The sequence below is a fragment of the Alosa sapidissima genome, chromosome 10 (genome assembly GCF_018492685.1).
Source record: "Alosa sapidissima isolate fAloSap1 chromosome 10, fAloSap1.pri, whole genome shotgun sequence".
Taxonomy (NCBI): Eukaryota; Metazoa; Chordata; class Actinopteri; order Clupeiformes; family Clupeidae; genus Alosa; species Alosa sapidissima.
In genome coordinates, this window is record NC_055966.1 from 13,209,722 (window position 1) to 13,229,010 (window position 19,289).

Sequence of the window (19,289 nt, forward strand, 5' to 3'; positions counted from 1 at the left end):
GGCTTCGCTGCAAAAACGGTTTATCCAATCAAATCTAGCCGAGTGTCATTAATCTTATATCAAAAAAAAAAAAATCTACCTGGTACTGTTTTCAGTATAAAGACACTTACCTAGTGCTTTCTCACCAAATCATTTGACTTCATTTAAAAAGCATTACCAAATCCATGTGTTGATCTTCATATAAGATCAATAACACTTGGTTAGATTTCATTTTTTTGCAGTGTTTTTAGGGTCTTTTCCATAGGGCTCTGGTGTCCATCTGGTTTCGTGTCCCAGAACAGAGCCAGGTCCTTCGATAGCTCAGTTGGTAGAGCGGAGGACTGTAGGTGAACAACCGGCCATCCTTAGGTCGCTGGTTCGACTCCGGCTCGAAGGAAGCGATGCTTTTTGGTGATCTCTTTGTCTGCGACAAGACCAAGGCCTGGCAAAAGCCGCATTCCCTGACCGGGAATCGAACCCGGGCCGCGGCGGTGAGAGCGCCGAATCCTAACCACTAGACCACCAGGGAGACATGCTGTTTGCCTTTGGCACGAGTGGACGTGACGTCTTGCTCTCTGCGGGGCAGACTGCGGGAGATGGCTTCGCTGCAAAAACGGTTTATCCAATCAAATCTAGCCGAGTGTCATTAATCTTATATCAAAAAAAAAAAAATCTACCTGGTACTGTTTTCAGTATAAAGACACTTACCTAGTGCTTTCTCATCAAATCATTTGACTTCATTTAAAAAGCATTACCAAATCCATGTGTTGATCTTCATATAAGATCAATAACACTTGGTTAGATTTCATTTTTTTCCAGTGTTTTTAGGGTCTTTTCCATAGGGCTCTGGTGTCCATCTGGTTTCGTGTCCCAGAACAGAGCCAGGTCCTTCGATAGCTCAGTTGGTAGAGCGGAGGACTGTAGGTGAACAACCGGCCATCCTTAGGTCGCTGGTTCGACTCCGGCTCGAAGGAAGCGATGCTTTTTGGTGATATCTTTGTCTGCGACAAGACCAAGGCCTGGCAAAAGCCGCATTCCCTGACCGGGAATCGAACCCGGGCCGCGGCGGTGAGAGCGCCGAATCCTAACCACTAGACCACCAGGGAGACATGCTGTTTGCCTTTGGCACGAGTGGACGTGACGTCTTGCTCTCTGCGGGGCAGACTGCGGGAGATGGCTTCGCTGCAAAAACGGTTTATCCAATCAAATCTAGACGAGTGTCATTAATCTTATATCAAAAAAAAAAAAATCTACCTGGTACTGTTTTCAGTATAAAGACACTTACCTAGTGCTTTCTCATCAAATCATTTGACTTCATTTAAAAAGCATTACCAAATCCATGTGTTGATCTTCATATAAGATCAATAACACTTGGTTAGATTTCATTTTTTTGCAGTGTTTTTAGGGTCTTTTCCATAGGGCTCTGGTGTCCATCTGGTTTCGTGTCCCAGAACAGAGCCAGGTCCTTCGATAGCTCAGTTGGTAGAGCGGAGGACTGTAGGTGAACAACCGGCCATCCTTAGGTCGCTGGTTCGACTCCGGCTCGAAGGAAGCGATGCTTTTTGGTGATCTCTTTGTCTGCGACAAGACCAAGGCCTGGCAAAAGCCGCATTCCCTGACCGGGAATCGAACCCGGGCCGCGGCGGTGAGAGCGCCGAATCCTAACCACTAGACCACCAGGGAGACATGCTGTTTGCCTTTGGCACGAGTGGACGTGACGTCTTGCTCTCTGCGGGGCAGACTGCGGGAGATGGCTTCGCTGCAAAAACGGTTTATCCAATCAAATCTAGCCGAGTGTCATTAATCTTATATCAAAAAAAAAAAAATCTACCTGGTACTGTTTTCAGTATAAAGACACTTACCTAGTGCTTTCTCATCAAATCATTTGACTTCATTTAAAAAGCATTACCAAATCCATGTGTTGATCTTCATATAAGATCAATAACACTTGGTTAGATTTCATTTTTTTGCAGTGTTTTTAGGGTCTTTTCCATAGGGCTCTGGTGTCCATCTGGTTTCGTGTCCCAGAAGAGAGCCAGGTCCTTCGATAGCTCAGTTGGTAGAGCGGAGGACTGTAGGTGAACAACCGGCCATCCTTAGGTCGCTGGTTCGACTCCGGCTCGAAGGAAGCGATGCTTTTTGGTGATATCTTTGTCTGCGACAAGACCAAGGCCTGGCAAAAGCCGCATTCCCTGACCGGGAATCGAACCCGGGCCGCGGCGGTGAGAGCGCCGAATCCTAACCACTAGACCACCAGGGAGACATGCTGTTTGCCTTTGGCACGAGTGGACGTGACGTCTTGCTCTCTGCGGGGCAGACTGCGGGAGATGGCTTCGCTGCAAAAACGGTTTATCCAATCAAATCTAGCCGAGTGTCATTAATCTTATATCAAAAAAAAAAAAATCTACCTGGTACTGTTTTCAGTATAAAGACACTTACCTAGTGCTTTCTCATCAAATCATTTGACTTCATTTAAAAAGCATTACCAAATCCATGTGTTGATCTTCATATAAGATCAATAACACTTGGTTAGATTTCATTTTTTTGCAGTGTTTTTAGGGTCTTTTCCATAGGGCTCTGGTGTCCATCTGGTTTCGTGTCCCAGAACAGAGCCAGGTCCTTCGATAGCTCAGTTGGTAGAGCGGAGGACTGTAGGTGAACAACCGGCCATCCTTAGGTCGCTGGTTCGACTCCGGCTCGAAGGAAGCGATGCTTTTTGGTGATCTCTTTGTCTGCGACAAGACCAAGGCCTGGCAAAAGCCGCATTCCCTGACCGGGAATCGAACCCGGGCCGCGGCGGTGAGAGCGCCGAATCCTAACCACTAGACCACCAGGGAGACATGCTGTTTGCCTTTGGCACGAGTGGACGTGACGTCTTGCTCTCTGCGGGGCAGACTGCGGGAGATGGCTTCGCTGCAAAAACGGTTTATCCAATCAAATCTAGCCGAGTGTAATTAATCTTATATCAAAAAAAAAAAAATCTACCTGGTACTGTTTTCAGTATAAAGACACTTACCTAGTGCTTTCTCATCAAATCATTTGACTTCATTTAAAAAGCATTACCAAATCCATGTGTTGATCTTCATATAAGATCAATAACACTTGGTTAGATTTCATTTTTTTGCAGTGTTTTTAGGGTCTTTTCCATAGGGCTCTGGTGTCCATCTGGTTTCGTGTCCCAGAACAGGGCCAGGTCCTTCGATAGCTCAGTTGGTAGAGCGGAGGACTGTAGGTGAACAACCGGCCATCCTTAGGTTCCGGGTTCGACTCCGGCTCGAAGGAAGCGATGCTTTTTGGTGATCTCTTTGTCTGCGACAAGACCAAGGCCTGGCAAAAGCCGCATTCCCTGACCGGGAATCGAACCCGGGCCGCGGCGGTGAGAGCGCCGAATCCTAACCACTAGACCACCAGGGAGACATGCTGTTTGCCTTTGGCACGAGTGGACGTGACGTCTTGCTCTCTGCGGGGCAGACTGCGGGAGATGGCTTCGCTGCAAAAACGGTTTATCCAATCAAATCTAGCCGAGTGTAATTAATCTTATATCAAAAAAAAAAAAATCTACCTGGTACTGTTTTCAGTATAAAGACACTTACCTAGTGCTTTCTCATCAAATCATTTGACTTCATTTAAAAAGCATTACCAAATCCATGTGTTGATCTTCATATAAGATCAATAACACTTGGTTAGATTTCATTTTTTTGCAGTGTTTTTAGGGTCTTTTCCATAGGGCTCTGGTGTCCATCTGGTTTCGTGTCCCAGAACAGGGCCAGGTCCTTCGATAGCTCAGTTGGTAGAGCGGAGGACTGTAGGTGAACAACCGGCCATCCTTAGGTTCCGGGTTCGACTCCGGCTCGAAGGAAGCGATGCTTTTTGGTGATCTCTTTGTCTGCGACAAGACCAAGGCCTGGCAAAAGCCGCATTCCCTGACCGGGAATCGAACCCGGGCCGCGGCGGTGAGAGCGCCGAATCCTAACCACTAGACCACCAGGGAGACATGCTGTTTGCCTTTGGCACGAGTGGACGTGACGTCTTGCTCTCTGCGGGGCAGACTGCGGGAGATGGCTTCGCTGCAAAAACGGTTTATCCAATCAAATCTAGCCGAGTGTCATTAATCTTATATCAAAAAAAAAAAAATCTACCTGGTACTGTTTTCAGTATAAAGACACTTACCTAGTGCTTTCTCATCAAATCATTTGACTTCATTTAAAAAGCATTACCAAATCCATGTGTTGATCTTCATATAAGATCAATAACACTTGGTTAGATTTCATTTTTTTCCAGTGTTTTTAGGGTCTTTTCCATAGGGATCTGGTGTCATTCTGGTTTCGTGTCCCAGAACAGAGCCAGGTCCTTCGATAGCTCAGTTGGTAGAGCGGAGGACTGTAGGTGAACAACCGGCCATCCTTAGGTCGCTGGTTCGACTCCGGCTCGAAGGAAGCGATGCTTTTTGGTGATATCTTTGTCTGCGACAAGACCAAGGCCTGGCAAAAGCCGCATTCCCTGAGCGGGAATCGAACCCGGGCCGCGGCGGTGAGAGCGCCGAATCCTAACCACTAGACCACCAGGGAGACATGCTGTTTGCCTTTGGCACGAGTGGACGTGACGTCTTGCTCTCTGCGGGGCAGACTGCGGGAGATGGCTTCGCTGCAAAAACGGTTTATCCAATCAAATCTAGACGAGTGTCATTAATCTTATATCAAAAAAAAAAAAATCTACCTGGTACTGTTTTCAGTATAAAGACACTTACCTAGTGCTTTCTCATCAAATCATTTGACTTCATTTAAAAAGCATTACCAAATCCATGTGTTGATCTTCATATAAGATCAATAACACTTGGTTAGATGTCATTTTTTTGCAGTGTTTTTAGGGTCTTTTCCATAGGGCTCTGGTGTCCATCTGGTTTCGTGTCCCAGAGCAGAGCCAGGTCCTTCGATAGCTCAGTTGGTAGAGCGGAGGACTGTAGGTGAACAACCGGCCATCCTTAGGTCGCTGGTTCGACTCCGGCTCGAAGGAAGCGATGCTTTTTGGTGATCTCTTTGTCTGCGACAAGACCAAGGCCTGGCAAAAGCCGCATTCCCTGACCGGGAATCGAACCCGGGCCGCGGCGGTGAGAGCGCCGAATCCTAACCACTAGACCACCAGGGAAACATGCTGTTTGCCTTTGGCACGAGTGGACGTGACGTCTTGCTCTCTGCGGGGCAGACTGCGGGAGATGGCTTCGCTGCAAAAACGGTTTATCCAATCAAATCTAGCCGAGTGTCATTAATCTTATATCAAAAAAAAAAAAATCTACCTGGTACTGTTTTCAGTATAAAGACACTTACCTAGTGCTTTCTCATCAAATCATTTGACTTCATTTAAAAAGCATTACCAAATCCATGTGTTGATCTTCATATAAGATCAATAACACTTGGTTAGATTTCATTTTTTTGCAGTGTTTTTAGGGTCTTTTCCATAGGGCTCTGGTGTCCATCTGGTTTCGTGTCCCAGAACAGGGCCAGGTCCTTCGATAGCTCAGTTGGTAGAGCGGAGGACTATAGGTGAACAACCGGCCATCCTTAGGTCGCGGGTTCGACTCCGGCTCGAAGGAAGCGATGCTTTTTGGTGATATCTTTGTCTGCGACAAGACCAAGGCCTGGCAAAAGCCGCATTCCCTGACCGGGAATCGAACCCGGGCCGCGGCGGTGAGAGCGCCGAATCCTAACCACTAGACCACCAGGGAGACATGCTGTTTGCCTTTGGCACGAGTGGACGTGACGTCTTGCTCTCTGCGGGGCAGACTGCGGGAGATGGCTTCGCTGCAAAAACGGTTTATCCAATCAAATCTAGCCGAGTGTCATTAATCTTATATCAAAAAAAAAAAATCTACCTGGTACTGTTTTCAGTATAAAGACACTTACCTAGTGCTTTCTCACCAAATCATTTGACTTCATTTAAAAAGCATTACCAAATCCATGTGTTGATCTTCATATAAGATCAATAACACTTGGTTAGATTTCATTTTTTTGCAGTGTTTTTAGGGTCTTTTCCATAGGGCTCTGGTGTCCATCTGGTTTCGTGTCCCAGAACAGAGCCAGGTCCTTCGATAGCTCAGTTGGTAGAGCGGAGGACTGTAGGTGAACAACCGGCCATCCTTAGGTCGCTGGTTCGACTCCGGCTCGAAGGAAGCGATGCTTTTTGGTGATCTCTTTGTCTGCGACAAGACCAAGGCCTGGCAAAAGCCGCATTCCCTGACCGGGAATCGAACCCGGGCCGCGGCGGTGAGAGCGCCGAATCCTAACCACTAGACCACCAGGGAGACATGCTGTTTGCCTTTGGCACGAGTGGACGTGACGTCTTGCTCTCTGCGGGGCAGACTGCGGGAGATGGCTTCGCTGCAAAAACGGTTTATCCAATCAAATCTAGCCGAGTGTCATTAATCTTATATCAAAAAAAAAAAAATCTACCTGGTACTGTTTTCAGTATAAAGACACTTACCTAGTGCTTTCTCATCAAATCATTTGACTTCATTTAAAAAGCATTACCAAATCCATGTGTTGATCTTCATATAAGATCAATAACACTTGGTTAGATTTCATTTTTTTCCAGTGTTTTTAGGGTCTTTTCCATAGGGCTCTGGTGTCCATCTGGTTTCGTGTCCCAGAACAGAGCCAGGTCCTTCGATAGCTCAGTTGGTAGAGCGGAGGACTGTAGGTGAACAACCGGCCATCCTTAGGTCGCTGGTTCGACTCCGGCTCGAAGGAAGCGATGCTTTTTGGTGATCTCTTTGTCTGCGACAAGACCAAGGCCTGGCAAAAGCCGCATTCCCTGACCGGGAATCGAACCCGGGCCGCGGCGGTGAGAGCGCCGAATCCTAACCACTAGACCACCAGGGAGACATGCTGTTTGCCTTTGGCACGAGTGGACGTGACGTCTTGCTCTCTGCGGGGCAGACTGCGGGAGATGGCTTCGCTGCAAAAACGGTTTATCCAATCAAATCTAGCCGAGTGTCATTAATCTTATATCAAAAAAAAAAAATCTACCTGGTACTGTTTTCAGTATAAAGACACTTACCTAGTGCTTTCTCACCAAATCATTTGACTTCATTTAAAAAGCATTACCAAATCCATGTGTTGATCTTCATATAAGATCAATAACACTTGGTTAGATTTCATTTTTTTGCAGTGTTTTTAGGGTCTTTTCCATAGGGCTCTGGTGTCCATCTGGTTTCGTGTCCCAGAACAGAGCCAGGTCCTTCGATAGCTCAGTTGGTAGAGCGGAGGACTGTAGGTGAACAACCGGCCATCCTTAGGTCGCTGGTTCGACTCCGGCTCGAAGGAAGCGATGCTTTTTGGTGATCTCTTTGTCTGCGACAAGACCAAGGCCTGGCAAAAGCCGCATTCCCTGACCGGGAATCGAACCCGGGCCGCGGCGGTGAGAGCGCCGAATCCTAACCACTAGACCACCAGGGAGACATGCTGTTTGCCTTTGGCACGAGTGGACGTGACGTCTTGCTCTCTGCGGGGCAGACTGCGGGAGATGGCTTCGCTGCAAAAACGGTTTATCCAATCAAATCTAGCCGAGTGTCATTAATCTTATATCAAAAAAAAAAAAATCTACCTGGTACTGTTTTCAGTATAAAGACACTTACCTAGTGCTTTCTCACCAAATCATTTGACTTCATTTAAAAAGCATTACCAAATCCATGTGTTGATCTTCATATAAGATCAATAACACTTGGTTAGATTTCATTTTTTTGCAGTGTTTTTAGGGTCTTTTCCATAGGGCTCTGGTGTCCATCTGGTTTCGTGTCCCAGAACAGAGCCAGGTCCTTCGATAGCTCAGTTGGTAGAGCGGAGGACTGTAGGTGAACAACCGGCCATCCTTAGGTCGCTGGTTCGACTCCGGCTCGAAGGAAGCGATGCTTTTTGGTGATCTCTTTGTCTGCGACAAGACCAAGGCCTGGCAAAAGCCGCATTCCCTGACCGGGAATCGAACCCGGGCCGCGGCGGTGAGAGCGCCGAATCCTAACCACTAGACCACCAGGGAGACATGCTGTTTGCCTTTGGCACGAGTGGACGTGACGTCTTGCTCTCTGCGGGGCAGACTGCGGGAGATGGCTTCGCTGCAAAAACGGTTTATCCAATCAAATCTAGCCGAGTGTCATTAATCTTATATCAAAAAAAAAAAAATCTACCTGGTACTGTTTTCAGTATAAAGACACTTACCTAGTGCTTTCTCATCAAATCATTTGACTTCATTTAAAAAGCATTACCAAATCCATGTGTTGATCTTCATATAAGATCAATAACACTTGGTTAGATTTCATTTTTTTGCAGTGTTTTTAGGGTCTTTTCCATAGGGCTCTGGTGTCCATCTGGTTTCGTGGCCCAGAACAGAGCCAGGTCCTTCGATAGCTCAGTTGGTAGAGCGGAGGACTGTAGGTGAACAACCGGCCATCCTTATGTCGCTGGTTCGACTCCGGCTCGAAGGAAGCGATGCTTTTTGGTGATCTCTTTGTCTGCGCCAAGACCAAGGCCTGTCAAAAGCCGCATTCCCTGACCGGGAATCGAACCCGGGCCGCGGCGGTGAGAGCGCCGAATCCTAACCACTAGACCACCAGGGAGACATGCTGTTTGCCTTTGGCACGAGTGGACGTGACGTCTTGCTCTCTGCGGGGCAGACTGCGGGAGATGGCTTCGCTGCAAAAACGGTTTATCCAATCAAATCTAGCCGAGTGTCATTAATCTTATATCAAAAAAAAAAAAATCTACCTGGTACTGTTTTCAGTATAAAGACACTTACCTAGTGCTTTCTCATCAAATCATTTGACTTCATTTAAAAAGCATTACCAAATCCATGTGTTGATCTTCATATAAGATCAATAACACTTGGTTAGATTTCATTTTTTTGCAGTGTTTTTAGGGTCTTTTCCATAGGGCTCTGGTGTCCATCTGGTTTCGTGTCCCAGAACAGAGCCAGGTCCTTCGATAGCTCAGTTGGTAGAGCGGAGGACTGTAGGTGAACAACCGGCCATCCTTAGGTCGCTGGTTCGACTCCGGCTCGAAGGAAGCGATGCTTTTTGGTGATCTCTTTGTCTGCGACAAGACCAAGGCCTGGCAAAAGCCGCATTCCCTGACCGGGAATCGAACCCGGGCCGCGGCGGTGAGAGCGCCGAATCCTAACCACTAGACCACCAGGGAGACATGCTGTTTGCCTTTGGCACGAGTGGACGTGACGTCTTGCTCTCTGCGGGGCAGACTGCGGGAGATGGCTTCGCTGCAAAAACGGTTTATCCAATCAAATCTAGCCGAGTGTCATTAATCTTATATCAAAAAAAAAAAAATCTACCTGGTACTGTTTTCAGTATAAAGACACTTACCTAGTGCTTTCTCATCAAATCATTTGACTTCATTTAAAAAGCATTACCAAATCCATGTGTTGATCTTCATATAAGATCAATAACACTTGGTTAGATTTCATTTTTTTGCAGTGTTTTTAGGGTCTTTTCCATAGGGCTCTGGTGTCCATCTGGTTTCGTGTCCCAGAACAGAGCCAGGTCCTTCGATAGCTCAGTTGGTAGAGCGGAGGACTGTAGGTGAACAACCGGCCATCCTTAGGTCGCTGGTTCGACTCCGGCTCGAAGGAAGCGATGCTTTTTGGTGATCTCTTTGTCTGCGACAAGACCAAGGCCTGGCAAAAGCCGCATTCCCTGACCGGGAATCGAACCCGGGCCGCGGCGGTGAGAGCGCCGAATCCTAACCACTAGACCACCAGGGAGACATGCTGTTTGCCTTTGGCACGAGTGGACGTGACGTCTTGCTCTCTGCGGGGCAGACTGCGGGAGATGGCTTCGCTGCAAAAACGGTTTATCCAATCAAATCTAGCCGAGTGTCATTAATCTTATATCAAAAAAAAAAAAATCTACCTGGTACTGTTTTCAGTATAAAGACACTTACCTAGTGCTTTCTCATCAAATCATTTGACTTCATTTAAAAAGCATTACCAAATCCATGTGTTGATCTTCATATAAGATCAATAACACTTGGTTAGATTTCATTTTTTTGCAGTGTTTTTAGGGTCTTTTCCATAGGGCTCTGGTGTCCATCTGGTTTCGTGTCCCAGAACAGAGCCAGGTCCTTCGATAGCTCAGTTGGTAGAGCGGAGGACTGTAGGTGAACAACCGGCCATCCTTAGGTCGCTGGTTCGACTCCGGCTCGAAGGAAGCGATGCTTTTTGGTGATCTCTTTGTCTGCGACAAGACCAAGGCCTGGCAAAAGCCGCATTCCCTGACCGGGAATCGAACCCGGGCCGCGGCGGTGAGAGCGCCGAATCCTAACCACTAGACCACCAGGGAGACATGCTGTTTGCCTTTGGCACGAGTGGACGTGACGTCTTGCTCTCTGCGGGGCAGACTGCAGGAGATGGCTTCGCTGCAAAAACGGTTTATCCAATCAAATCTAGCCGAGTGTCATTAATCTTATATCAAAAAAAAAAAAATCTACCTGGTACTGTTTTCAGTATAAAGACACTTACCTAGTGCTTTCTCATCAAATCATTTGACTTCATTTAAAAAGCATTACCAAATCCATGTGTTGATCTTCATATAAGATCAATAACACTTGGTTAGATTTCATTTTTTTCCAGTGTTTTTAGGGTCTTTTCCATAGGGCTCTGGTGTCCATCTGGTTTCGTGTCCCAGAACAGAGCCAGGTCCTTCGATAGCTCAGTTGGTAGAGCGGAGGACTGTAGGTGAACAACCGGCCATCCTTAGGTCGCTGGTTCGACTCCGGCTCGAAGGAAGCGATGCTTTTTGGTGATCTCTTTGTCTGCGACAAGACCAAGGCCTGGCAAAAGCCGCATTCCCTGACCGGGAATCGAACCCGGGCCGCGGCGGTGAGAGCGCCGAATCCTAACCACTAGACCACCAGGGAGACATGCTGTTTGCCTTTGGCACGAGTGGACGTGACGTCTTGCTCTCTGCGGGGCAGACTGCGGGAGATGGCTTCGCTGCAAAAACGGTTTATCCAATCAAATCTAGCCGAGTGTCATTAATCTTATATCAAAAAAAAAAAAATCTACCTGGTACTGTTTTCAGTATAAAGACACTTACCTAGTGCTTTCTCATCAAATCATTTGACTTCATTTAAAAAGCATTACCAAATCCATGTGTTGATCTTCATATAAGATCAATAACACTTGGTTAGATTTCATTTTTTTGCAGTGTTTTTAGGGTCTTTTCCATAGGGCTCTGGTGTCCATCTGGTTTCGTGTCCCAGAACAGAGCCAGGTCCTTCGATAGCTCAGTTGGTAGAGCGGAGGACTGTAGGTGAACAACCGGCCATCCTTAGGTCGCTGGTTCGACTCCGGCTCGAAGGAAGCGATGCTTTTTGGTGATCTCTTTGTCTGCGACAAGACCAAGGCCTGGCAAAAGCCGCATTCCCTGACCGGGAATCGAACACGGGCCGCGGCGGTGAGAGCGCCGAATCCTAACCACTAGACCACCAGGGAGACATGCTGTTTGCCTTTGGCACGAGTGGACGTGACGTCTTGCTCTCTGCGGGGCAGACTGCGGGAGATGGCTTCGCTGCAAAAACGGTTTATCCAATCAAATCTAGCCGAGTGTCATTAATCCTATATCAAAAAAAAAAAAATCTACCTGGTACTGTTTTCAGTATAAAGACACTTACCTAGTGCTTTCTCATCAAATCATTTGACTTCATTTAAAAAGCATTACCAAATCCATGTGTTGATCTTCATATAAGATCAATAACACTTGGTTAGATTTCATTTTTTTCCAGTGTTTTTAGGGTCTTTTCCATAGGGCTCTGGTGTCCATCTGGTTTCGTGTCCCAGAACAGAGCCAGGTCCTTCGATAGCTCAGTTGGTAGAGCGGAGGACTGTAGGTGAACAACCGGCCATCCTTAGGTCGCTGGTTCGACTCCGGCTCGAAGGAAGCGATGCTTTTTGGTGATCTCTTTGTCTGCGACAAGACCAAGGCCTGGCAAAAGCCGCATTCCCTGACCGGGAATCGAACCCGGGCCGCGGCGGTGAGAGCGCCGAATCCGAACCACTAGACCACCAGGGAGACATGCTGTTTGCCTTTGGCACGAGTGGACGTGACGTCTTGCTCTCTGTGGGGCAGACTGCGGGAGATGGCTTCGCTGCAAAAACGGTTTATCCAATCAAATCTAGCCGAGTGTCATTAATCTTATATCAAAAAAAAAAAAATCTACCTGGTACTGTTTTCAGTATAAAGACACTTACCTAGTGCTTTCTCATCAAATCATTTGACTTCATTTAAAAAGCATTACCAAATCCATGTGTTGATCTTCATATAAGATCAATAACACTTGGTTAGATTTCATTTTTTTGCAGTGTTTTTAGGGTCTTTTCCATAGGGCTCTGGTGTCCATCTGGTTTCGTGTCCCAGAAGAGAGCCAGGTCCTTCGATAGCTCAGTTGGTAGAGCGGAGGACTGTAGGTGAACAACCGGCCATCCTTAGGTCGCTGGTTCGACTCCGGCTCGAAGGAAGCGATGCTTTTTGGTGATCTCTTTGTCTGCGACAAGACCAAGGCCTGGCAAAAGCCGCATTCCCTGACCGGGAATCGAACCCGGGCCGCGGCGGTGAGAGCGCCGAATCCTAACCACTAGACCACCAGGGAGACATGCTGTTTGCCTTTGGCACGAGTGGACGTGACGTCTTGCTCTCTGCGGGGCAGACTGCGGGAGATGGCTTCGCTGCAAAAACGGTTTATCCAATCAAATCTAGCCGAGTGTCATTAATCTTATATCAAAAAAAAAAAAATCTACCTGGTACTGTTTTCAGTATAAAGACACTTACCTAGTGCTTTCTCATCAAATCATTTGACTTCATTTAAAAAGCATTACCAAATCCATGTGTTGATCTTCATATAAGATCAATAACACTTGGTTAGATTTCATTTTTTTGCAGTGTTTTTAGGGTCTTTTCCATAGGGCTCTGGTGTCCATCTGGTTTCGTGTCCCAGAACAGAGCCAGGTCCTTCGATAGCTCAGTTGGTAGAGCGGAGGACTGTAGGTGAACAACCGGCCATCCTTAGGTCGCTGGTTCGACTCCGGCTCGAAGGAAACGATGCTTTTTGGTGATCTCTTTGTCTGCGACAAGACCAAGGCCTGGCAAAAGCCGCATTCCCTGACCGGGAATCGAACCCGGGCCGCGGCGGTGAGAGCGCCGAATCCTAACCACTAGACCACCAGGGAGACATGCTGTTTGCCTTTGGCACGAGTGGACGTGACGTCTTGCTCTCTGCGGGGCAGACTGCGGGAGATGGCTTCGCTGCAAAAACGGTTTATCCAATCAAATCTAGCCGAGTGTCATTAATCTTATATCAAAAAAAAAAAAATCTACCTGGTACTGTTTTCAGTATAAAGACACTTACCTAGTGCTTTCTCATCAAATCATTTGACTTCATTTAAAAAGCATTACCAAATCCATGTGTTGATCTTCATATAAGATCAATAACACTTGGTTAGATTTCATTTTTTTGCAGTGTTTTTAGGGTCTTTTCCATAGGGCTCTGGTGTCCATCTGGTTTCGTGTCCCAGAACAGAGCCAGGTCCTTCGATAGCTCAGTTGGTAGAGCGGAGGACTGTAGGTGAACAACCGGCCATCCTTAGGTCGCTGGTTCGACTCCGGCTCGAAGGAAGCGATGCTTTTTGGTGATCTCTTTGTCTGCGACAAGACCAAGGCCTGGCAAAAGCCGCATTCCCTGACCGGGAATCGAACCCGGGCCGCGGCGGTGAGAGCGCCGAATCCTAACCACTAGACCACCAGGGAGACATGCTGTTTGCCTTTGGCACGAGTGGACGTGACGTCTTGCTCTCTGCGGGGCAGACTGCGGGAGATGGCTTCGCTGCAAAAACGGTTTATCCAATCAAATCTAGCCGAGTGTCATTAATCTTATATCAAAAAAAAAAAAATCTACCTGGTACTGTTTTCAGTATAAAGACACTTACCTAGTGCTTTCTCATCAAATCATTTGACTTCATTTAAAAAGCATTACCAAATCCATGTGTTGATCTTCATATAAGGTCAATAACACTTGGTTAGATTTCATTTTTTTGCAGTGTTTTTAGGGTCTTTTCCATAGGGCTCTGGTGTCCATCTGGTTTCGTGTCCCAGAACAGAGCCAGGTCCTTCGATAGCTCAGTTGGTAGAGCGGAGGACTGTAGGTGAACAACCGGCCATCCTTAGGTCGCTGGTTCGACTCCGGCTCGAAGGAAGCGATGCTTTTTGGTGATCTCTTTGTCTGCGACAAGACCAAGGCCTGGCAAAAGCCGCATTCCCTGACCGGGAATCGAACCCGGGCCGCGGCGGTGAGAGCGCCGAATCCTAACCACTAGACCACCAGGGAGACATGCTGTTTGCCTTTGGCACGAGTGGACGTGACGTCTTGCTCTCTGCGGGGCAGACTGCGGGAGATGGCTTCGCTGCAAAAACGGTTTATCCAATCAAATCTAGCCGAGTGTCATTAATCTTATATCAAAAAAAAAAAAATCTACCTGGTACTGTTTTCAGTATAAAGACACTTACCTAGTGCTTTCTCATCAAATCATTTGACTTCATTTAAAAAGCATTACCAAATCCATGTGTTGATCTTCATATAAGGTCAATAACACTTGGTTAGATTTCATTTTTTTGCAGTGTTTTTAGGGTCTTTTCCATAGGGCTCTGGTGTCCATCTGGTTTCGTGTCCCAGAACAGAGCCAGGTCCTTCGATAGCTCAGTTGGTAGAGCGGAGGACTGTAGGTGAACAACCGGCCATCCTTAGGTCGCTGGTTCGACTCCGGCTCGAAGGAAGCGATGCTTTTTGGTGATCTCTTTGTCTGCGACAAGACCAAGGCCTGGCAAAAGCCGCATTCCCTGACCGGGAATCGAACCCGGGCCGCGGCGGTGAGAGCGCCGAATCCTAACCACTAGACCACCAGGGAGACATGCTGTTTGCCTTTGGCACGAGTGGACGTGACGTCTTGCTCTCTGCGGGGCAGACTGCGGGAGATGGCTTCGCTGCAAAAACGGTTTATCCAATCAAATCTAGCCGAGTGTCATTAATCTTATATCAAAAAAAAAAAAATCTACCTGGTACTGTTTTCAGTATAAAGACACTTACCTAGTGCTTTCTCATCAAATCATTTGACTTCATTTAAAAAGCATTACCAAATCCATGTGTTGATCTTCATATAAGATCAATAACACTTGGTTAGATTTCATTTTTTTGCAGTGTTTTTAGGGTCTTTTCCATAGGGCTCTGGTGTCCATCTGGTTTCGTGTCCCAGAACAGAGCCAGGTCCTTCGATAGCTCAGTTGGTAGAGCGGAGGACTGTAGGTGAACAACCGGCCATCCTTAGGTCGCTGGTTCGACTCCGGCTCGAAGGAAGCGATGCTTTTTGGTGATCTCTTTGTCTGCGACAAGACCAAGGCCTGGCAAAAGCCGCATTCCCTGACCGGGAATCGAACCCGGGCCGCGGCGGTGAGAGCGCCGAATCCTAACCACTAGACCACCAGGGAGACATGCTGTTTGCCTTTGGCACGAGTGGACGTGACGTCTTGCTCTCTGCGGGGCAGACTGCGGGAGATGGCTTCGCTGCAAAAACGGTTTATCCAATCAAATCTAGCCGAGTGTCATTAATCCTATATCAAAAAAAAAAAAATCTACCTGGTACTGTTTTCAGTATAAAGACACTTACCTAGTGCTTTCTCATCAAATCATTTGACTTCATTTAAAAAGCATTACCAAATCCATGTGTTGATCTTCATATAAGATCAATAACACTTGGTTAGATTTCATTTTTTTGCAGTGTTTTTAGGGTCTTTTCCATAGGGCTCTGGTGTCCATCTGGTTTCGTGTCCCAGAACAGAGCCAGGTCCTTCGATAGCTCAGTTGGTAGAGCGGAGGACTGTAGGTGAACAACCGGCCATCCTTAGGTCGCTGGTTCGACTCCGGCTCGAAGGAAGCGATGCTTTTTGGTGATCTCTTTGTCTGCGACAAGACCAAGGCCTGGCAAAAGCCGCATTCCCTGACCGGGAATCGAACCCGGGCCGCGGCGGTGAGAGCGCCGAATCCTAACCACTAGACCACCAGGGAGGCATGCTGTTTGCCTTTGGCACGAGTGGACGTGACGTCTTGCTCTCTGCGGGGCAGACTGCGGGAGATGGCTTCGCTGCAAAAACGGTTTATCCAATCAAATCTAGCCGAGTGTCATTAATCTTATATCAAAAAAAAAAAAAATCTACCTGGTACTGTTTTCAGTATAAAGACACTTACCTAGTGCTTTCTCATCAAATCATTTGACTTCATTTAAAAAGCATTACCAAATCCATGTGTTGATCTTCATATAAGATCAATAACACTTGGTTAGATTTCATTTTTTTCCAGTGTTTTTAGGGTCTTTTCCATAGGGCTCTGGTGTCCATCTGGTTTCGTGTCCCAGAACAGAGCCAGGTCCTTCGATAGCTCAGTTGGTAGAGCGGAGGACTGTAGGTGAACAACCGGCCATCCTTAGGTCGCTGGTTCGACTCCGGCTCGAAGGAAACGATGCTTTTTGGTGATCTCTTTGTCTGCGACAAGACCAAGGCCTGGCAAAAGCCGCATTCCCTGACCGGGAATCGAACCCGGGCCGCGGCGGTGAGAGCGCCGAATCCTAACCACTAGACCACCAGGGAGACATGCTGTTTGCCTTTGGCACGAGTGGACGTGACGTCTTGCTCTCTGCGGGGCAGACTGCGGGAGATGGCTTCGCTGCAAAAACGGTTTATCCAATCAAATCTAGCCGAGTGTCATTAATCTTATATCAAAAAAAAAAAAATCTACCTGGTACTGTTTTCAGTATAAAGACACTTACCTAGTGCTTTCTCATCAAATCATTTGACTTCATTTAAAAAGCATTACCAAATCCATGTGTTGATCTTCATATAAGATCAATAACACTTGGTTAGATTTCATTTTTTTCCAGTGTTTTTAGGGTCTTTTCCATAGGGCTCTGGTGTCCATCTGGTTTCGTGTCCCAGAACAGAGCCAGGTCCTTCGATAGCTCAGTTGGTAGAGCGGAGGACTGTAGGTGAACAACCGGCCATCCTTAGGTCGCTGGTTCGACTCCGGCTCGAAGGAAACGATGCTTTTTGGTGATCTCTTTGTCTGCGACAAGACCAAGGCCTGGCAAAAGCCGCATTCCCTGACCGGGAATCGAACCCGGGCCGCGGCGGTGAGAGCGCCGAATCCTAACCACTAGACCACCAGGGAGACATGCTGTTTGCCTTTGGCACGAGTGGACGTGACGTCTTGCTCTCTGCGGGGCAGACTGCGGGAGATGGCTTCGCTGCAAAAACGGTTTATCCAATCAAATCTAGCCGAGTGTCATTAATCTTATATCAAAAAAAAAAAAATCTACCTGGTACTGTTTTCAGTATAAAGACACTTACCTAGTGCTTTCTCATCAAATCATTTGACTTCATTTAAAAAGCATTACCAAATCCATGTGTTGATCTTCATATAAGGTCAATAACACTTGGTTAGATTTCATTTTTTTGCAGTGTTTTTAGGGTCTTTTCCATAGGGCTCTGGTGTCCATCTGGTTTCGTGTCCCAGAACAGAGCCAGGTCCTTCGATAGCTCAGTTGGTAGAGCGGAGGACTGTAGGTGAACAACCGGCCATCCTTAGGTCGCTGGTTCGACTCCGGCTCGAAGGAAGCGATGCTTTTTGGTGATCTCTTTGTCTGCGACAAGACCAAGGCCTGGCAAAAGCCGCATTCCCTGACCGGGAATCGAACCCGGGCCGCGGCGGTGAGAGCGCCGAATCCTAACCACTAGACCACCAGGGAGACATGCTGTTTGCCTTTGGCACGAGTGGACGTGACGTCTTGCTCTCTGCGGGGCAGACTGCGGGAGATGGCTTCGCTGCAAAAACGGTTTATCCAATCAAATCTAGCCGAGTGTCATTAATCTTATATCAAAAAAAAAAAAATCTACCTGGTACTGTTTTCAGTATAAAGACACTTACCTAGTGCTTTCTCATCAAATCATTTGACTTCATTTAAAAAGCATTACCAAATCCATGTGTTGATCTTCATATAAGATCAATAACACTTGGTTAGATTTCATTTTTTTGCAGTGTTTTTAGGGTCTTTTCCATAGGGCTCTGGTGTCCATCTGGTTTCGTGTCCCAGAACAGAGCCAGGTCCTTCGATAGCTCAGTTGGTAGAGCGGAGGACTGTAGGTGAACAACCGGCCATCCTTAGGTCGCTGGTTCGACTCCGGCTCGAAGGAAGCGATGCTTTTTGGTGATCTCTTTGTCTGCGACAAGACCAAGGCCTGGCAAAAGCCGCATTCCCTGACCGGGAATCGAACCCGGGCCGCGGCGGTGAGAGCGCCGAATCCTAACCACTAGACCACCAGGGAGACATGCTGTTTGCCTTTGGCACGAGTGGACGTGACGTCTTGCTCTCTGCGGGGCAGACTGCGGGAGATGGCTTCGCTGCAAAAACGGTTTATCCAATCAAATCTAGCCGAGTGTCATTAATCCTATATCAAAAAAAAAAAAATCTACCTGGTACTGTTTTCAGTATAAAGACACTTACCTAGTGCTTTCTCATCAAATCATTTGACTTCATTTAAAAAGCATTACCAAATCCATGTGTTGATCTTCATATAAGATCAATAACACTTGGTTAGATTTCATTTTTTTGCAGTGTTTTTAGGGTCTTTTCCATAGGGCTCTGGTGTCCATCTGGTTTCGTGTCCCAGAACAGAGCCAGGTCCTTCGATAGCTCAGTTGGTAGAGCGGAGGACTGTAGGTGAACAACCGGCCATCCTTAGGTCGCTGGTTCGACTCCGGCTCGAAGGAAGCGATGCTTTTTGGTGATCTCTTTGTCTGCGACAAGACCAAGGCCTGGCAAAAGCCGCTTTCCCTGACCGGGAATCGAACCCGGGCCGCGGCGGTGAGAGCGCCGAATCCTAACCACTAGACCACCAGGGAGGCATGCTGTTTGCCTTTGGCACGAGTGGACGTGACGTCTTGCTCTCTGCGGGGCAGACTGCGGGAGATGGCTTCGCTGCAAAAACGGTTTATCCAATCAAATCTAGCCGAGTGTCATTAATCTTATATCAAAAAAAAAAAAAATCTACCTGGTACTGTTTTCAGTATAAAGACACTTACCTAGTGCTTTCTCATCAAATCATTTGACTTCATTTAAAAAGCATTACCAAATCCATGTGTTGATCTTCATATAAGATCAATAACACTTGGTTAGATTTCATTTTTTTCCAGTGTTTTTAGGGTCTTTTCCATAGGGCT

At 47.1% G+C, this 19,289-nt stretch overlaps 31 non-coding genes across 31 annotated transcripts; 1 reads left to right on the plus strand and 30 right to left on the minus strand.

Moving 5' to 3' along the window:
• Positions 1–436: 436 nt before the first annotated feature.
• On the minus strand, positions 437–508 carry trnae-cuc. Its single transcript has one exon. It is a non-coding gene; the product is annotated as a tRNA-Glu (tRNA).
• Positions 509–1,013: 505 nt separating this feature from the next.
• Positions 1,014–1,085, minus strand: trnae-cuc. The gene has a single exon. It is a non-coding gene; the product is annotated as a tRNA-Glu (tRNA).
• A 505-nt stretch (positions 1,086–1,590) lies between these two features.
• trnae-cuc lies at positions 1,591–1,662 on the minus strand. The gene has a single exon. It is a non-coding gene; the product is annotated as a tRNA-Glu (tRNA).
• Positions 1,663–2,167: 505 nt separating this feature from the next.
• Positions 2,168–2,239, minus strand: trnae-cuc. Its single transcript has one exon. It is a non-coding gene; the product is annotated as a tRNA-Glu (tRNA).
• A 505-nt stretch (positions 2,240–2,744) lies between these two features.
• trnae-cuc lies at positions 2,745–2,816 on the minus strand. Its single transcript has one exon. It is a non-coding gene; the product is annotated as a tRNA-Glu (tRNA).
• Positions 2,817–3,321: 505 nt separating this feature from the next.
• trnae-cuc lies at positions 3,322–3,393 on the minus strand. The gene has a single exon. It is a non-coding gene; the product is annotated as a tRNA-Glu (tRNA).
• A 505-nt stretch (positions 3,394–3,898) lies between these two features.
• trnae-cuc lies at positions 3,899–3,970 on the minus strand. The gene has a single exon. It is a non-coding gene; the product is annotated as a tRNA-Glu (tRNA).
• Positions 3,971–5,052: 1,082 nt separating this feature from the next.
• On the minus strand, positions 5,053–5,124 carry trnae-cuc. The gene has a single exon. It is a non-coding gene; the product is annotated as a tRNA-Glu (tRNA).
• Positions 5,125–5,482: 358 nt separating this feature from the next.
• trnay-aua lies at positions 5,483–5,569 on the plus strand. The gene is given in 2 exon segments: positions 5,483–5,519; positions 5,534–5,569. It is a non-coding gene; the product is annotated as a tRNA-Tyr (tRNA).
• Positions 5,570–5,629: 60 nt separating this feature from the next.
• On the minus strand, positions 5,630–5,701 carry trnae-cuc. Its single transcript has one exon. It is a non-coding gene; the product is annotated as a tRNA-Glu (tRNA).
• Positions 5,702–6,205: 504 nt separating this feature from the next.
• On the minus strand, positions 6,206–6,277 carry trnae-cuc. The gene has a single exon. It is a non-coding gene; the product is annotated as a tRNA-Glu (tRNA).
• Positions 6,278–6,782: 505 nt separating this feature from the next.
• On the minus strand, positions 6,783–6,854 carry trnae-cuc. Its single transcript has one exon. It is a non-coding gene; the product is annotated as a tRNA-Glu (tRNA).
• Positions 6,855–7,358: 504 nt separating this feature from the next.
• trnae-cuc lies at positions 7,359–7,430 on the minus strand. Its single transcript has one exon. It is a non-coding gene; the product is annotated as a tRNA-Glu (tRNA).
• Positions 7,431–7,935: 505 nt separating this feature from the next.
• On the minus strand, positions 7,936–8,007 carry trnae-cuc. Its single transcript has one exon. It is a non-coding gene; the product is annotated as a tRNA-Glu (tRNA).
• Positions 8,008–8,512: 505 nt separating this feature from the next.
• trnae-cuc lies at positions 8,513–8,584 on the minus strand. Its single transcript has one exon. It is a non-coding gene; the product is annotated as a tRNA-Glu (tRNA).
• A 505-nt stretch (positions 8,585–9,089) lies between these two features.
• Positions 9,090–9,161, minus strand: trnae-cuc. The gene has a single exon. It is a non-coding gene; the product is annotated as a tRNA-Glu (tRNA).
• Positions 9,162–9,666: 505 nt separating this feature from the next.
• trnae-cuc lies at positions 9,667–9,738 on the minus strand. Its single transcript has one exon. It is a non-coding gene; the product is annotated as a tRNA-Glu (tRNA).
• Positions 9,739–10,243: 505 nt separating this feature from the next.
• Positions 10,244–10,315, minus strand: trnae-cuc. Its single transcript has one exon. It is a non-coding gene; the product is annotated as a tRNA-Glu (tRNA).
• Positions 10,316–10,820: 505 nt separating this feature from the next.
• Positions 10,821–10,892, minus strand: trnae-cuc. The gene has a single exon. It is a non-coding gene; the product is annotated as a tRNA-Glu (tRNA).
• Positions 10,893–12,551: 1,659 nt separating this feature from the next.
• Positions 12,552–12,623, minus strand: trnae-cuc. Its single transcript has one exon. It is a non-coding gene; the product is annotated as a tRNA-Glu (tRNA).
• Positions 12,624–13,128: 505 nt separating this feature from the next.
• trnae-cuc lies at positions 13,129–13,200 on the minus strand. The gene has a single exon. It is a non-coding gene; the product is annotated as a tRNA-Glu (tRNA).
• Positions 13,201–13,705: 505 nt separating this feature from the next.
• trnae-cuc lies at positions 13,706–13,777 on the minus strand. The gene has a single exon. It is a non-coding gene; the product is annotated as a tRNA-Glu (tRNA).
• A 505-nt stretch (positions 13,778–14,282) lies between these two features.
• trnae-cuc lies at positions 14,283–14,354 on the minus strand. Its single transcript has one exon. It is a non-coding gene; the product is annotated as a tRNA-Glu (tRNA).
• Positions 14,355–14,859: 505 nt separating this feature from the next.
• trnae-cuc lies at positions 14,860–14,931 on the minus strand. The gene has a single exon. It is a non-coding gene; the product is annotated as a tRNA-Glu (tRNA).
• A 505-nt stretch (positions 14,932–15,436) lies between these two features.
• trnae-cuc lies at positions 15,437–15,508 on the minus strand. Its single transcript has one exon. It is a non-coding gene; the product is annotated as a tRNA-Glu (tRNA).
• A 505-nt stretch (positions 15,509–16,013) lies between these two features.
• trnae-cuc lies at positions 16,014–16,085 on the minus strand. The gene has a single exon. It is a non-coding gene; the product is annotated as a tRNA-Glu (tRNA).
• A 506-nt stretch (positions 16,086–16,591) lies between these two features.
• On the minus strand, positions 16,592–16,663 carry trnae-cuc. Its single transcript has one exon. It is a non-coding gene; the product is annotated as a tRNA-Glu (tRNA).
• Positions 16,664–17,168: 505 nt separating this feature from the next.
• Positions 17,169–17,240, minus strand: trnae-cuc. The gene has a single exon. It is a non-coding gene; the product is annotated as a tRNA-Glu (tRNA).
• A 505-nt stretch (positions 17,241–17,745) lies between these two features.
• Positions 17,746–17,817, minus strand: trnae-cuc. Its single transcript has one exon. It is a non-coding gene; the product is annotated as a tRNA-Glu (tRNA).
• A 505-nt stretch (positions 17,818–18,322) lies between these two features.
• On the minus strand, positions 18,323–18,394 carry trnae-cuc. Its single transcript has one exon. It is a non-coding gene; the product is annotated as a tRNA-Glu (tRNA).
• A 505-nt stretch (positions 18,395–18,899) lies between these two features.
• trnae-cuc lies at positions 18,900–18,971 on the minus strand. The gene has a single exon. It is a non-coding gene; the product is annotated as a tRNA-Glu (tRNA).
• Between the last annotated feature and the right edge of the window lie 318 nt (positions 18,972–19,289).